This window comes from Echinops telfairi, unplaced genomic scaffold, assembly GCF_000313985.2.
Source record: "Echinops telfairi isolate 266 unplaced genomic scaffold, ASM31398v2 ScPeMD7_40;HRSCAF=151, whole genome shotgun sequence".
Lineage (NCBI taxonomy): Eukaryota > Metazoa > Chordata > Mammalia > Afrosoricida > Tenrecidae > Echinops > Echinops telfairi.
In genome coordinates this window covers 1420182-1431153 of record NW_022103938.1, presented here as the reverse complement: position 1 = coordinate 1431153, position 10972 = coordinate 1420182, and the positions used below count along the sequence as shown (strand labels likewise).

The 10972-nt window shown below is 45.1% G+C and overlaps 2 long non-coding RNA genes across 3 annotated transcripts; both read right to left on the bottom strand.

Moving 5' to 3' along the window:
* Positions 1-1050: 1050 nt before the first annotated feature.
* LOC115869709 lies at positions 1051-4777 on the bottom strand. Of its 2 annotated transcripts, none has more exons than XR_006680077.1 (3): positions 4364-4644; positions 2703-2819; positions 1051-1386 (listed from the first exon to the last, which is right to left on the bottom strand). It is a non-coding gene; the product is annotated as an uncharacterized LOC115869709 (long non-coding RNA). The 2 variants fall into 2 exon arrangements; XR_006680076.1 differs by lacking the exon at positions 1051-1386 and adding an exon at positions 4733-4777 and having other exon boundaries at positions 2706-2819; positions 4364-4484.
* Positions 4778-5416: 639 nt separating this feature from the next.
* LOC123520886 lies at positions 5417-6204 on the bottom strand. The gene is made up of 2 exons (XR_006680078.1): positions 5955-6204; positions 5417-5490 (listed from the first exon to the last, which is right to left on the bottom strand). It is a non-coding gene; the product is annotated as an uncharacterized LOC123520886 (long non-coding RNA).
* Positions 6205-10972: the final 4768 nt, after the last annotated feature.

Here is a 10972-nt window from a genome sequence, read left to right as displayed (position 1 = left end):
CTTTACACAATTGATGTATGTATGGATTGTGATAAGAGTTGTATGAGCCCCTAATAAAATGATTAAAAAATAGTATTAAGGAAATCGATTTCCACAGTTCAACATGTTTACTACTCTTTCCTAAGATCATACAGTTTCTTTTTCCAGATCCTCCTGCATAGCAGCCCTCTGTATTACTAACTAACTCACTCACCAACTAACTAACTAACTGACTAATTAAAGGCAAACCACTGCCCTCTCCTGGATCTGACAATGGTGTATTTCATGGGAGCTCCCCATTGCACAGAAGTCCCCAGTGCACAAATTAACACAATTAAAATACTATTTTAGTATCAAAAGTATATTCTAAGCCTTCTTTTTCGTCATCATCTTTTATACTAGGTAGAGCCCTGTATGAAGTGCACTGGTGACTGTCCTCTGGACTCTGCTTGTCGATGGAAAGGTTGAATGCGCAGAGGACATCTTGCACCTTGGAAGCAAGGCCTGGCAATCCACTTGTGAAAAATCAGCCATTGAAAACACAATGCTCTGAAAATAAGGGATTGTCAGAATAGACAGCAACTGGTGTTGAAGTATGAAATATATATAAAAGAAATTGCCCCCTGTTATATGTTCTGAAACAAGTAATATTTCAGAGTGTAGGCCATGGAAGAATGGGAATTTTTGTCTCATGATCTCAATGTTTCCCTTATCATTTCCTCCCACATAGTTCTTTTTATGTGTCAGGTAATGCAGAGAACCTCTTTGTCTATATACAAAGGATCGGTAATGTTTGAAAAGCATTCAGTTCTTTTAACTTTTGTGCATTCTCAATTAACTTAGTAGAAGAAAAGCTTCTAAAGGCTAGAGAGGATGTACCTCAAGAGACTGTAAGTAGAGATCTCACTTGAGCATTTCTTTGATCAAATGGCACTTCAGATAAAAGCAAATTAGGAAATAAGTCCATAGAGGAAATGCATGATCTTCTCACAGCATTTATTTTTACAGTTTTATTGGCACATACTCCACATGTTATACAATTCAACCATTCAATCATATCAAGAAGAATTGTACAATCATTGCCACAATAAATTTTAGAAGATCCCCCCACCCTCCATACATTAAATCACCTTTAAAATGAGTTGTGACATCAGAAGAGAGGCCACAAACAACATGTTTAAATAGCATTTTTCATAGCAGTAAATGCCAACTATATTTTTGCCATTGCTCAGGATACAGAAAAACAAACCCCTTCAAATCAACTTGACCTCTTCTCTTTTTGAAACTTCCTGTCCCAAAAGCTAAGCGGTTTTGTTGGCTTGTCTTTTGAAGTACTCAGAATCTGAGTACCCTGCCCATCCTCCATCGTTGTTGGCATCACCAGAACAGGCCATGCTCATCTCTCACCTGCATTTTCACAAGATTGCCTGATAAATTTCTCTGTTTCAAACCTTGTTTCCTGTCTACTCTAACCATAGCAGTCAAAAAAGATTCTCCAGGACCCATGATAGCTTTTGCAACTCTCCTTATACAACTCTTTAATATTCCCCATTGCACTCAGAAAGCAGTTTTTTTTTAAAATGTCAGTATTTAAAATACCTACAAGGCTATACACCTCCATGTGGATAACCCCTAATCCCCTACTCTGTGCTCTGTGACTTGAGCCACATCTGTGCAGTGAAGTGAAACTACTCGGGAGGGGGTTTTTTTAGCCACAGTTTTTGTAACCCTTAGCAAAGACTAACAGGAAGCATGCAAATGAGGCTGGTGTTGAGGGAGTCAGAAGTAGGAACAGAGAATCCCTCCACCAAGGGGAAGAGAGGCTATAAACACCATGTTTAAGCTCAATGCAAGGACAAGTAGCAGCAGCAGAGACCCTGGAGAAACCGTGGTGGCTGCAGCAATCCTGAGGCAGAGACACAGGCCTTCCTGGCCTGTGGAGTGAGTAAATTGTGTGCCATCAGGCATCAGCATGCTAAAAGGCGCCACGTGGCAAGAGGCTAAGGCCACCCTCTTTCCAACGTGGTTGAGAAGAGATGCTGCAGACACAAATATTATAACACTCATGTGTTCTGAACCTGACTTCTGGCAACGTGTCAACTTCCCTAGGAAGCCCTCAGAATCATGAGTATTGATTGTGAGTTCACTGTGCCCGTTGCAATAGATGATCAAACCCAGTAGAGAAGCAGAGTACTGTGGGACAGACCATTGGTGTCAAAAATGGGTAAAGAAGTTTGGTGGGTGGAAGCATGCCTGACCTCAACTTCATAGAAATCAGCTTTGAGCTGGTGGGGAAATGTATCCACCTTACCTTGTGTAGGTGGAGGAGACATGGCCTCTATGCCATTTCCTCAACCAGCTTCCTTGTTCCTCAAATAAGGAAGATTCTTCCTTAAGGCTTTTGCTCTACTGGTTTTCTGTTCCTGTATTTTTTTCCCCAGTAAGTCAAGTGGCTAAATTCTTCATCTCAATCAAGAGTTTAACAAAATCCCTCAAGGAACTTGCTATGTGAATGGCAAGCAGTTTGACCCCTATCCTTTTTTATTGTTTATTCCCTGTGAGTCCTTCTGAAAAATTCCAGTTCCCTTATAACAGAGAATTTGGTGAATTTCATTCACTGACAAATCTCTAGCAATTCACATAGTGCCAGGCACCTACTGGGCCTCCCTAAATATGTATTAACAACTAGAGGATAATGTAAACTCTGGAGAAAAATTACTTACTTCTTAAGCTAACAGAAAGTACAACCACAACTAAAGCCAGAACTGTAATGAAGCAGAAGCAGTTGACAATTTTGGAAGGGAAGGCAGCGAATAACTTTACTGGATGTTTTCTTTGACCTGCAAAACACAAATGTCATCCTGAAGGTTATCGGGGGAAGGCACACACACACACACACACACACACACACACACACACACACACATTTAACACAGTATCATCAATCAAGTGCCACTGAGCCACAATCCACCTACTGACAAGCTTTCTCACAAAACACCCTGCTCCATGAGGGATGGCCGTGGTCATGGAGATAGAGAGATAAGAAACCTCATTTCTACTTATAAGAATAAGACTTTTGTTACAGTATATGTTGTTAGACTTAAATTTCTTTTATCCCTATCTAACTCCATTTTCCCTTACAGCCATTTTAGTTCTCTTTCCACTGAGTTTTGCAGGTCAGAATGACTGGGCAAGATAATTGTGCACATAAGTGGTTAAACTGTCACCAGAGGAACATCTGTGGCCGGAAAAGATTATAGGCTGGACCGGCTCTAAGAAGAGAATGTTTTTAGAAAAATAAGCCGTAAAATTAAAACTATGTTATCTCTAGCAGACGAGAAATAAGTTGTAAAAGTAAACAACTGTGACCTTGCAGACTGCCCGCATCTTGGTATCTTGTGCAAACGTCCTTCACCACCCCATGCTCTACCGCCCTCGCTTTGCTGGTTTGAAGTGTATAAAGAGAAGGAGAAAGTTTTGCCTGGCACTGCAGTCTTGGACCCTGCGTGGTCAGGCTGTAGTCCGAGTTCGAACTTGTCTGTTTCTGTCTTTCTCTTTTATCTGTTAAATTTGCTCTTCTCTAACCTTTGTCTTTTCTCTAATAAACTTACTCTTAGCTTTTACAGGTTTGTGGTCAGTGGTTCTTGTTGGGCACGACTCCGTAACAACTTTAATGAGAGAGGGAAACAACACAAAACCAAAAAGGGAATGCTCAACAAACCATGCTGAAAAAGAAACCAACATCAGTAAGTTGAAAACACCCAGATAACAGAAACCATTTTTTCATTTTTTCAGAACACAATAGGAAAAGATGTTGAAGACTATGACAAGGCCGGGGGTGGAAAGAAGGGGCAGGGAGGACTGGGAAAAGACAAAGCAACAAGGAAGCACTACACCAGGGTGGTTTCCTGGGACAGAGCCATGTTCCGATGCAAGCGGTTATGCAACTCTGTCAGCATGTTCTCTCTATGTGTTCTAGTCCACCAGTCAGAGGGAGAAGTAATAAAAATGAACGAATGCACAATGAGCCTTTCTTAAGAGAGAAGGCACAGAGTCAGAACAATTCTCCAGATTCTTTACCCATCTGGTGTTGGAGACCGGGAGGCCTTGAGACAGCCCAGGTGCAGAGGGCGGCCAGCCGTGACGTGACCTCTAGGGCCCTTTATTCCGAGAACTATACGTTCCCCCACGTACCAGGAGACGTTCCGCCCCCACCCCGGCGCCAGACGCCCTAATCGTAAAAATTCCACAAGCTTGAGAAACCTCTCCTCCCTGCACTCCCTTCCCCTCCCTGCACTCCCTTCCCCTCCCTGCACTCACTTCCTTATCTCCCCTGCCCCTTCGCCTAGTTAAAAAGGCAAACGCTGTAACAATAAACTGAGACCTTGACACGAATTTGCTTGGTCTCGTTCTCCTTTCTCGCCCGTTTCTCTTACAGGCTGGGGTCTCCTCGTTCCCCCCACGAATAACTGAGTCCCGCGGGTCGGGGCAATCTGGACACTGGTCTGAGGGCATACAAGAGAGAAAAGGACACTTTAAATGGACAGAAATGCTTTCGTGACACAAACGCCAAGCAAACAACAAAAGGCATACATAAAATCCGAATGGTTCTCGTTCTCTCCCATCTAGATGATCTGGGGATTTTACTTATGTCTTCTCAAATGGTATGCCCTTTACTTATATGAGCAGAAAAAAATTTATGTTCCTCTATGATAGCTGCAGGCAAATTAAGAAGTGAAGAAGCCTTCCTTACCTTGAAAGAGCTCTGGAGGTAATGTGCAATGAGTATTGGGCTGTTAACACATAAGGTCAGTGGTTCAAGTCCACCAGCCTTTTCTCAGGAGAAAACTGAGGCTGCCTGCTCCTCTGCATTTGGTACCTAGCCAACAACCATAGACCACTGGAGGAATGTTTACCTTGTTGCCATGTGAAGTGCATTTAATTGTGGCCAAGCTTTTGTGATAATGAAAGAAGGTACTGTAAGTATTTATGTGCTTAGCAATTGTCCATTACTTACTCTCAGCCTGTCTTGACCTTATCTTGTCATGCTTCTCTCCTCTCTGCAGGTTCCTCAACTTTCACCTTGCTCGGTTTAAACAAGCATTAATATGTAGCACATCCACCCACCCCTGTCCCCTCCTAGACAGATCATGCAGAGATTCAGCCAGCCACACAGAAAAGCCTGTCCTCTTGCTCTTATTTGACAAACTTGGTACCATCTAGCTGAATCTCAATGCTAAGGCTAAGCAAAAGATATTAGATGGAACAGTTACCTGCTATCGGATTCCATTTCTACATGACATTCGGAAAAGAAAACTATAGTATAAAAGTGCTGGCTTACCTACAAGTCCGTTTCTACCACACTTTCATGGACGAAAGGTCCCCCCCCACCCCCACCACTCTGTTCTTTCATCCTTGCAGATTTTCATAAACTGCATTACCAGAGTCATGGGGCTTTTGCAAGATTCCCGAGGAAGCCTCCGCAGACATCTTTCCACACAGAGCAGTATTCTGTAATACAATGTAGTATCGTTTTAAAGACAAAACAAAACGGGAAACAAAACCACTGCTGGTGCAAATCTAGGGGGAATAGTTCTAGATCTTTGGTCTCATGAATGTGAGGTCCACCTGCTGCAAAGGAAAACCATCCGGGCACCCTGAGGACAGCAAAGATTCTAATCCCTGGTGCAGGAGCTGCAAGCAGCTGAGAGTGTCAGCACTCCCTTCAGTGTATTTCAAACACCTCTGAATAGAGTATTTGCCAAAATAAAAAAAATAAAAAATTAGATTTCCGGTCCTGCCTGAATCAACTAAACCCACCAGCAAACAAAAGCAAGTGTAATCCCTACGATTCATTTTCAGTACATTGGACATCAAACTGGAAACGAAGGACGTGGAAACAATGTGGTGAAAGTCCTCACCACTGGGCCCCTTTACTGAAATGAGGGAATTTCTAGGAGGATCACTTTACTTACAGAGAAGTGACATCCTCAATGGCTCCAGGGCAGGCGTCATCTCTCCCTCGGGCGGGATCCAGTCCTCCTCCAGGTTCTGCCAGAGGAAGAAGAGGCCGTGGGCTTCTTTGCAGCCTCCACAGACTGCGTCTTCCCGTCAGTTCTGACCCGCAGGGCTTTGGAACATGTTTCTGCCCCAAGATCACGGGAAGTCTGACAGCAAAGGTCCTCCGCAGGCACACTGGATCCCTTTGTCGTTTCAGTTTCTATTTCCTGCTTCAACCCCGCCCCACCCCTACACTCCTGCCAAGAAAGGAGGGGAATGTGGTTGTGGTGCAGTGCCTTATCACATCGCAGGAGGAGGTAGGGCTCCCCCATGGCCACCCCAACCACCAGCACCTTTTTGCCCCTCACCCCTCCAGATGGGAACAGCAGACCCGGAAGGCTTGAAATGAAGTGCCAAGCAAGCACTGATTTCCTGTTTATTCAACCAGGGGCTTTTCCAAAGGCTGCATTTGGTGGGGTCGGGGAGCTAGACCAAACACACACACTCACACCAAACAAAGCACACTAATGCACCCAAGGGGAGGGCGTTGTTGATATCGCCACAGGGAAAGAGGGACCAGACTTCAACCTGGTGCTCCAGGATGTGAATGCAACATGCCATCATGGAGTAGGGAACCAGTGGAGAGATCTGAGGGGCTGGCCCCAATCCCAACTATGCTGACAGTCTCCCTCCATGCCCAACAGCCCTGCCAGCCTCCCCACACTCCCTGGCCAAATAACTCAATTCAGAGGACAGCACTGAAGCTACAGCTCAGGGAGAGGGACATGTCAGATCAGAGCACACGGGAGCAAATGAAGGGGGAGGGAGGGAGAGTGGAGCACCTCCTGGCCCACCCAGCCCTGAGGACCATATCCCTGCTAAGAGCAGCCAATGCACAGAGAGGACCATAGGGCCAGCCCCACCACAAGACACAACGTCCCTCACTGACCCATAGCCCTACAGGGGACAACACTGGAGACAGTGTGGGAATTGTGCCCAATCTGACCCTACTACACCAAGGCGAAACACTAAGGGCATGCAACAGAACAGCCTACCAAAAAAAACCAAAAACAAAACCCAAAGTCAGACAAAACAAAACTCACTGCACTCCATAAGTTGGTGCCAACTTATGGTGCCCTTTTACAATGGAGCAGCACTGCCCCTGCGGGTTTCTGAGGCTGCAACTCTAAGGCAGAGAAAGCCTCTTCTTCCCCCTCATAGGCTAGTGGTTTTAAACTGCTGCCCTGGTTCACACCCCAATGCATCGTCCGCTATGCCACCATGACTCATTGTCATCCATCCAGAGGATGGGAAAACAGAAAAAAAGTCAAAGATGGAATTCCTGAGGCATTTTAATATGGATAAGAAAACAGAGGGTAAGGGGCAAGAAGCAAGAAAGGGTGACTCTGTAGAAGAGGCAAGCAGAAGAACAGGGAGCTTCGGGGAGGACGTGAGCAAGAGGTATGAGGTTGCAGCCGTGTTCCCCCAAGTACGTGATGCTGCCCCGGGAGGGATGCTGGAACCATCCAGGAGGGCTACAAAAGCCGGCACTGACACTTTCCCTGGATTATGGACCATCATACAAAAGCTTTTCATGATGGGGCGCAGGGGCTAAGTAGTTTGTTTCCTGTAAAGGGGGCAATAGGCCAAGAACATTTGGGAACTGTGTTAGTCCGGGTAGACTAGAGAAACTGAGAAAAACTCGCAAAAGAAACTCCATTTATGTAAAGTGCTTAGTAACTTGCCTGTGCCTCCCTCCCATCTCAGAAAGTTGACTGCTAGTTGACCTGCCCGTTCTTCCTCCCCTTATGGGAAAGTCTTTGCTGGAGATTAATTTTAGAATGTACTCCCATGTTCCCAGGTTCTGGACACTATAAGTCATTTTGACTATTCTTGAATATATTGTTTGTTCTGATTCTATATTGTTCTATTCAATGTTGTAATCTGAATGGTGTAGTTAATCATTTTATGTAACCCGGATGTTATAGTCAATTCTGGCATTGTTTCTTTTATGATAAGGAATGTAACTTGTACTGCATGCTTCCTCTTCTTGCAGTTACCAGAGGTGGTAATCAATGCTGTACCCTGTAATGCTCCCTAACCCTAAAGAACAGTAACCTTAATTTTGCTTTCTGCTCTGTCCATGCTTGCTTAAGTCTTAGACAAACGATAAATGAGTTTTTCACCTTTACACAAATGGACTGAAATGTGGACTTGGGATTTCAATCAAAGAATCGCTTTTAGATTCTAGCATCTGGTTATAACTGAATAAAGACTCTTCTGTATTATCAAGACATTATAGTGGCTGTCATTTATTCGAATCCACAGCACAACAAATCCATAGAAACTCATATGTGTGTAAGAGAGAGTTTTATATAAAGGGCAATTATACATTAAGTAAGCATGCCAACCCAGTCCAGTCCAAGCCCATAAGTCCGATATTAGCCTATATGTCTGATACCAATCTATAAAGTCCTCTTCAGACTCACGAAACACATGCAATGGCCCTGAAAGCAGGGTGATCACAGGTCAGTGGATAGAAAGTCTTTGGATCCAGTGGCATTGTAAGCATCTCAGCACTGCCAAGGATCTCTACATGGCTTCTCAGGATTCAGAGTTCGGTTTGCACCAGGGTAGGGCCATGTGGCTTCTCCAGCTGCAGTGTCTCCCAGAGAGTGAGCAGAGAGAGAGTGTCTTCTGCCTCCAGGAAGGTAAAGCCAGATTTCCCAGAATTCTCAGGAGAAGGCCACACCCACACAGAGGCCTCATTGGCTCTGATCTGATTGACAGACTAGACTCCACCCCTTCACTCTTAATCCAAGCCCCAAATTGACACCAGATTTTGTATCTACCATAGGAACCTACAGTGTATAGCATTTTTCTTCAGCAGTATCAAGTCTAGTGAGGGAATCAACAAATTCCACTCACATTATCAGAAAACAGTATGTGGAATTTGTTGATACTCTTTCCTACCTGCATCATTGCAGGACACACACACACACACGTATCTTGTTTAGAACCTGGTTATTCATGTACTCTCAATATTTCTAACACAACACCTAACCAATTCCTTTACAGAAGGCTACAAAATCTAGACAAAATGGATTTCATTTCATGTTGTATTCACTACCTTGTAAAGGCACCTTGTAACAAATCACACAAACCTTTAGCAAACCAGTCCGATAAATATAGTTATAATCCACCCACATTTAACCAAGCTACTTAGCCAAGAGTAGGGCCACCTGGTCAAGCTTTAGAGCCACCTCAGACAAATTGTGAGCTAGGCAAAGTTTGCCTTAGTCCACACTCCCTGTGGTTGGTGTGTGTGATACTCTCTAACTGCAATCAAGCATAATGGAGGCTCGCAACAAAGAGCCTGAATTTTAAATGGCAAAACGGAAGCTCAATCTGGCTCTGTAGTCATCCCCAAATTCAAGACAAGGCTTTTAAATGTAGGTGTTTTGCCTCTGTAGAATTGGGTGGAGTTAAACATTTCACCAATGTCAGCAAACATGTTGACATCAGAACGCGACCCAAAGACAGAAGAAAACGGCTGCGACCCCCTCTGCTGAGGACTGTCGGGAAGTTAACTCAAATAGGCACATTCCCACAGGTCTTCGAACGAAATGTAGTGTCACGGAAATCACTTTTCCACGCCTTTAGGCACAACTGCCCTCAGATGTGCAAAGTCTTGGTGAATACCCCCAATGGTCACTTCTACCGGCACAGGCCCCTAGCCCATTGCCAACACAGGCAGCTCATGGGGCCTTGAAACGAAAGCAGAAAATAACATCAGGAGGTGGAGTTCTTTACAGCAAGTTTTTATACTCGGATGAACCCAAGACTCACCTGGGCATCTTGTTCATTGCAGATTCGGATTCCCTCGGCCTAGGCTGGTGCCTGGGGTCCTGCATTTCTAATATTCTCACAGGCCAGCATTTGCCCCCAGCTGGCCCAACTTGGTGCAGCGAAGCATCTTTGCTGACCTGGTGAGCCAGCATAAACCCTCACGGCCATCAGAAATCCTCCAGGTTTCTAGGAGAGTCCGGTTCCTACAGTGTCCTTTAGTTGATACTCTCAGCAGAAGGTGCCAGGGTGATCAGCACCAGATTACTGGGTAAATTGCAAGTTGGGAGGCACCGAAGAAGGAGGAAATGTCCCCAGTAGGCCCCTGTCAGGTTTCCATCTCCCTCCTTCCTGTGCTTGGCCGGATGTACGTGCCACATCCTTAGGCCGATTTAAGAATCTGCTCTCTGTAGCGTCAGGAAGTCGAACAAGACCAACTCAGTGTCATGGAGTCAATGCTGACTCTTAGCGACCCTTATAGGTCTGGCTAGAACTAGCCCCTCTGCTTCTCTGAGACAATAACTGTTTACAGGAGCAGAAAGCCTCGTCTTTCTTCCGTGGTTTCACATTGCGGACTTTGCAGTTACCAGCCCACTACTCCCCCAGGGCTTTGCCTAAAATGTCCCTGCAAACTGGGAACTAGACACTGACAAGCCTGAATACCTTTGAAGGCCACTGAGAATGGGAAGTGATTTCTCTGGTTTGGCAAAGGATTTTTGTTGTTGTTTTTATGGTTGGTTGGCTGGTTGGTTGGTTGGCTTTTGTTTATTTTTAGGGAAAATGAGGTCGTTGAGTAGTGGTTCCTTGTAGCAGACACTTCCCATCTGCCTCTGGGTGTGTATGGCTGCTAGGCGAAGTGACATTCCTTGCAAGAATAAATCGAGTGACTTAGAGACACATGTTCATGAAACCTGTTTAGCATCAGAACAACATACACACACGCCTCCACAGACAGCTGGGTGTTGGCCGTGAATGCTCCCGACTGAAGTGAAAGACCCATTCCAGTCAAATCCCTGTCCTGTGCAGTCTGTCTTTCCTGCTTCACGTCATGGTGCTGTGGCTGTCTGAGGGCCTCCACTTGATTCCATCTCACGGGGACACCATGGGTGCAGAGTCAATCTGCCCCCTCTGGTTTCCAAGGCTGTGC